Here is a 6279-nt window from a genome sequence, read left to right as displayed (position 1 = left end):
GATATAGTCAATTGGCAGCAGTGTGTAGGCATTAGGTAGGAATTCCCATTATGTAGTGCTTAAAAAAGTAGTGCATATAAAGCTGGAAAGTGTGCATGCAAGGAAGGCTGTTTGGCTGGCAGTATATTTTTTTTCCCGCCTTTTATCATCAATTCCGGATTAGAAAACGTGTCCGATTGGGCTATGTTTCGTTTTCGGACTTGAATGGAAGTAATGAAAGTACAAAGTAGATAGCAAACAACATTATCCCGATCGGAATCTAAAATATAGCGCGAAAATACTTTGACTAATTTGTGGAGCATGAATTAACATGGTAGCCAAGTAGTGGAGCTCCCACGTGGGCGAGAGACACTCTTCTGGACCAGCAGCATCATCAAACGATCAAAGCAAAGAAGTTTCAGGAAAATCCAAAAAGGTTACATTTTCTATATTCATTTATTGAATTCGTCAACTCGAACAACAATTTATGCCTAACAATAGGTTCGTTTAACCTCTGGGTTTGGCACAAAGAATATTTATTTTTCTGCAATTTTAAGACTGAGGAGGGGGTACTTACATAACTCAGGCAAAATTTGGTACGGGGACCTGCTGCTGGTCAGAGGGGACGTACCAGTTTGTTGGTGTGTCTGTGTAGACCTTTTTTCATCGGTATTTTGGTGATCAACAAAAAATGTGTCGCAATTTCGGTGTTTGAGATGCTTTCTGGTGACGGAAAATGTCAAATTTTCAATCGTTGATACAGTATTTTTGCTTAAAACCTGTTAAAATGTCAGAGAAATGGTGCTAAATCAAGGCCTATTCCTCAGAAATCCCTCTTATCCTCCAGTTAGTGGAAATAGTACCGTGAGATCGGGTAACTTGCATCATAGCCCTCAAATGAATGACCTGTCTGTCTGGTCATTAAAATACAAAGTAAAATAAAAAAAAATGGTAGAGTAGAGCTGCAAGCGGAGCTGCGTAGTTCATTTTGCTTTGAAATTTTGCTGCTTTGATTGGTCAGTCATTTGATGGCTATGCAAGTTTCCCTCCACTGATGCAAGTTACCCGACTTCACGGTACCACCATTTAAGACTGATTTTTGAAAACATGAGCCAAAATTTATTCTTGTTATTTTTTGATTATGTAATCCTTTTGAAGCAAGGAAGTGTGACCATCTGATTCAAACCAATGAAATGACATCCAAAGACAATCCTTTTAACAGGATAGGCCTACCAGGGTGCATCCTGTTTTCATGGACCAAACAAATGAGAAGTGGAAAATGAGTCATGGTCAAACTATGAAATATTTATAGTTTAGAAGCATTTTTTTATAAGAACATTTTCAAACATTCTTCATTTTCTTCATTTTGCAATTATGGGATGACATGATTCTTCATTCAAAGTCTTCCTTAACCATTAAAGGTTAGCTTGTGAAAGTTTCATGACAACCCATGGTTTCAGTCTTGAGATATTTGTATATGAAACATGTTCTTTTGTCTTTTATATAGGTTTCTTTTGTTTGTGTCTGATAAAAACTAAATTCGATCAGACAAAGAATTCAACTGCTTCCAATAACTGTCCTCATATCTCATATTAGAATTAAGAAAAAAACATGAAAAAATGTTGGTGTCAGTATTTTGTAAAAAATGTGTTGGTATTGCGGTGATTTTGTGAAAAACTGTCAGGGGGGTCGGTACTAAAATCTCAGACATCATGACATTTAGTGACGTGGTGGTACTGCAAAAAAGCTCAAAAATAATTTTAGTACCATGTGTACTAAAATACCAAAAAGGGTGGTCCCTTAAAGAAATTTTTGAAAAATCTTAGTATTTTGTTCTAAAATCAGCCAAAATGGAGCATTTTTTTTTCAGGAATTTTCGAAAAAATCTTCAGAGCAATTTTTCTAATTTTTTAGATATTTTTATGTACAGTTCAGCACAGTTTAGTAATAAAATTATATTATTTTGCAGATTGATGCATTAAATTCGACTAGGTTTGTAACAATGACCCCATTTTGATAAATTTAAAGCCGTAAAAGGGCAAAAAATGGGTGGTATCTATGTTAAATTGCTCAAAATAATTTTAGTACATGTGTACTAAAAAAACATTTTCGAAAAATAGGTGGGGGTATGTCAAAAATTAGCGAAAATCCTTTTAGTACTCATGTATGTCTTACATTTTAGTACTGACTCTGTATTTCGGTGTCCAGGACCCTTGTGCGCCCGGCCAACCTGCTCAGGGTCCCTTTTTTAGGCTCTGAAGACATCTGACAGGGTCCTAAATTTATTAATTTTCAAGATGTGTATCTGACAGGGTCATTTTTTGTTAACTTTTAGTCATTTTTAGTCCTTTTCAGGATACTCGGGTAAGCTAAGGTAAGTCCAAAACATATTTTGCCTGACGCCACCTGATTTCTACAGTTTTTTCCAAGTCATGTACTGTTTAGCTTTAAAGTCAATCAAAAAAATCAAAACTGCACTCATAAAAAAATTATGTTTGCGTCTTTTTTTACCGTTTTTTGCTTAGACGATATAGTAAACATAGTAAGTATAAGCAGACTGTGCCTTTAATTGGCTGTAAAAAATCTCTGCGTCGGTAGAAATTTCTCCAACTTTCAACAATGATTATCTTTCTACTCCTTCATCTTCAATGAAGCTCTCAAAGTCAAATAGAATTAAGAGCATTTAAGATATTCTTATAAATGTGAAATGTTGTTCGCACTTTCGCTACGGTTGAGGGCATGTTGTAGTTGCGCGGCAACAAACTCGCCTTCTGTTGGCTGATTATATTGGGCGTTTTGGCGTTACCACCCTCAAAGCGGCAGGCACCTTTTTCATTCCGCAACTCTGTCCACCGTTTTAAATGAGTTAACAATAGATCCAAAAGGGTGCCCTCATCATGGAAGATCATTTGCTCTGGTCTCCAGCTTTGGGAAGTAGTAATGTTTTCGATTGTTTTTGATGGAAAATGGTAAGAAACTTAAGTTTACAAGTGTCATTTAGTTTTTGCTGGCTTATAGAATGCCAGGATCCTGGATGGTTTCCCTAACTGAAAGTGCTGGGTCAAAAATTTAAAATGAAATCAAAATATTAAAATCTGACATCAACGTTATAAAATACGTCGAAAAACACATCACAAAGACGGCTTCAATAACGTCATCATAGAAAAGCGACGATAATTTTAATTTTTTAATGTTATGAACATCAGAACGCCAAAATCTAACTTATGATGCAGATCAAAAATTTCAAACAATTTAGCAAAAAATTTCTAAAATTTCTAATGACGTCAGCATATTTAACGTATTTTCATTTTTACCGCAGAGAAAATGACGCCATCCAAAAATTTTAATTTTTTAATTTTTTTTAATTTTTCAAAAAGCATAAATCAAATTTGGGAGCTATAATAATTGCATTAAAACATTTAAAGTTATCGCCGTTTTTTGATAATGGCATTATCCCATATTGCAAATATTCAAATTTGAGTTCATTAGCTGTACATATTATTGATCTCTGACCATTTGTATACTCTATTGAGGTCTTTTGAAGAAGCTTAACATCATCTTGACAGGACAGATTTCTTTCATTTGAATTTTTCATTTCATTTTCACATTTACAAATTATTTTTGTTAATGTGTCTTTACCTTTAAAAATAGCTAAATTATTGTACTCCTCATCAATGCTCTTTATGTCACAAGTAATCAAGCCCTTTTCTTCAGAGATCTCTGATGTAGGGGTCAAAATTATCTGTGAGTTACCTCTCAACAATGCTTATGATATTTTGGTGACTAGAGGCCTGACATAAAATTTTCGGCTAAAGACATATTGATGATTGCTGGCACGTTCTTTTATAAATTTTTGTAGGCATTCAACGAGGGCCTAGGAATCCAATCCCTGGGTGACAGTTTTGGCAGTGTTTAGTGTTCTTTAAAAATTTCATTATATTGGCTGGTTTAACCTCTGTTTAATTAACCCTTTGTCTTGCCTTTCGTTTCAAAAAAATAAATAGAAAAAGTAAAGAAAAGAAAAGAAAAAGTGTATAGTAAGAGTCACTGATCCTTATTGATTTACTATTTGCCCTGTTCAGAGGCAATTTCACAAAATATTTCTATTCATCCTTATTTTCAAAGGAACATATTTTTTGTATTTGAGAAAATTCAGTTCAATCAGTTCCTGTATTTTTGAAGGAAAATGGGTTTTTATTATGATATACACGTTTTCTTTTTATAAGAAGCTTAACTTAGCTCAAAGCCTGGATATTCCTTATTTTCTCAGAGATTTTCAGCCTCGAAATTCCTTTACAGTAATAAAAATTTGTATTTGAGAAGGAATCTTCAAGTCTTGCTTTTTTACCAATTTCAGGTAATCAAACTATTTGAGACGATCCAAAGTTGACAAGAATGTTGATTCTTAAATCTGTTAACCCCAAGAGACAACCTGAGAAGACATCAAAATTAGAATGTAAGTTATAATTCTGTTGTAATTATTTTGCCAAAGAATGCAGTAAAATGCTCTATTTGATGACCTTATGAAGATTTATTGAGAATTATAGAGTATTTTCGATGAATGAAGTTTGTATAAATTGTTTTTGCTATTCTGAGAAATATCATTCAAAGAAAAGGGCATGAAGAAGGATTGTCTTTTATAAGTTGTCCAAATTAAGTTATACAAAGACACTCAGTGGTCAGGTTTCCTAGAATTCTTTAAGTGTTTGTTTGAATTTTGTAGATATTGACAAAGGTTGCTCAATTGTTTAAGATTTTTCGCCTCATTTTTTTAGGATTAGCTATTTCCCTTTGTATGTCATTTTTTTGTCAAAACGAGTACAAAAAAAATGCGAATAATGGAATAAGGGAATTTTGAGGCTGAGATTATCTGAAAAAATAAGGAATATCCAGGCTTTGAGCTAAGTTAAGCTTCTTATAAAAAGAAAACGTGCATATCATAATAAAAACCCATTTTCCTGAACTGAATTTTCTCTAAATTTAAATACAAAAGAATGAATATGAATAGAAATGACTAGAAATACTTTGGGAAATTTCCTCTGAACAGGACAAATAGTAAATCACTAAGGCTCAGTGACTCTTACTATACAAAATTAATATCAATGGGGTAACTTTTTTAAATCTTACAGTTGTTCCTTTAAGGTCGTGTTTGTACACTTTTTTCAGATTTTTTGTCAGAAATTTTTTTCTCAGCCAAAGTGGAAGAAGAGGTTTACTGGATTTCCTTTTGGTAAAACTGCGATCTTAAAATCTTTCTTTGATCTCTAGAGTTAAAACCATTTAAATTTAAAAAATCAGAGTTCGTCTTATGATTCATCAATTTTTTAAACAGCAATTTTTTCAAACTGACGCATACTTTTTTATTTTCTGGTTTACGGAATCGCCGACATTTTTTTTGCAATAAAAAATAAAAATAAAATTGAAATTTACGAATATTTTATTCATTTCTGTTTTTCCGACCCTGTACTGACCAGCCATAAAAAGGAAACTTTTTATAGAAAATTATATTTTATAAAAGCAGGAAGGGCAGATAAAAGGGCCCAGTGCTTTTTTAATGGCACTTAGACACAATTTCCCTACGAAAAACGTTCTTTGATTTTCTGTTATGTATGTAAGTTTTCTCAAACTTATTTTTTTTAACTTTCTCCAACATGAAAGTTTGAAAAGAAAATTTAAAAAATTTCATTTTTATTTTTTTCCATTCTCTGGTCCTAAAGATCATCTCCAAATTAAAAAATCTCCAAATGTCTGTAAACCAGAAAATAAGTAAGTACTTGCCTGATGAAGAAAAATACTAAATTCTAAATATAAAGTAAATTTAAAGTATCTCAAGTGTAAGTGGTCATCTTTCTTCAATTCATCAGTTTCAAGAACATTGGGTCTGTTAATTAGGTCTGCTTGGGTTACGTATTTTTTGGACCTACCCCGGTGGGGTGGAGGTCCTATAAATTAACCTGTGTTAGTCCGTCCGTCCGTCCGTTCGTTCGTCTGTTACCAATTTTTCTCAGGATTGAATCATAGGAATCTTTTGATTTTTGGTACAAAGGTGCAAAATGGTAGTGGCCAAAATGTGACGGCGCCCGATTTTCTGGGCAAATTTGGGCCAAAAAACGGCTAAAAAACGGTTTTTTTGGACTTTGTCAAAAATTGGATCATTAATTTTTTCTGATTTTTTGCATGAAAGTAGGCTAACATCATTGGTAAAAGATGGCTCAAGCAGATTTTTGCAAAAAAATTTTGTTGGCTCAAAAAACACATGTTTATCTATAAGAATCACTATTAATAAGCATACATCAATGT

General features: G+C 33.1%; 1 long non-coding RNA gene across 1 annotated transcript in view; it reads left to right on the top strand.

Moving 5' to 3' along the window:
- The first annotated feature begins 205 nt into the window (after window positions 1-205).
- Window positions 206-6279, top strand: part of LOC136815893 (uncharacterized) — a 48681-nt gene continuing 42607 nt past the window's right edge. Inside the window, exons 1-2 of the long non-coding RNA XR_010847778.1 lie at window positions 206-415; window positions 4337-4435. This is a non-coding gene — a long non-coding RNA (uncharacterized lncRNA). The remainder of the gene's footprint in view (window positions 416-4336; window positions 4436-6279) is intronic.

This window comes from Clytia hemisphaerica, unplaced genomic scaffold (assembly GCF_902728285.1).
Source record: "Clytia hemisphaerica strain Z4C2 unplaced genomic scaffold, Clytia hemisphaerica genome assembly, whole genome shotgun sequence".
Lineage (NCBI taxonomy): Eukaryota > Metazoa > Cnidaria > Hydrozoa > Leptothecata > Clytiidae > Clytia > Clytia hemisphaerica.
The sequence above is the reverse complement of the archived record's forward strand: the minus strand, read 5'-3'. Positions and strand labels throughout refer to the sequence as shown.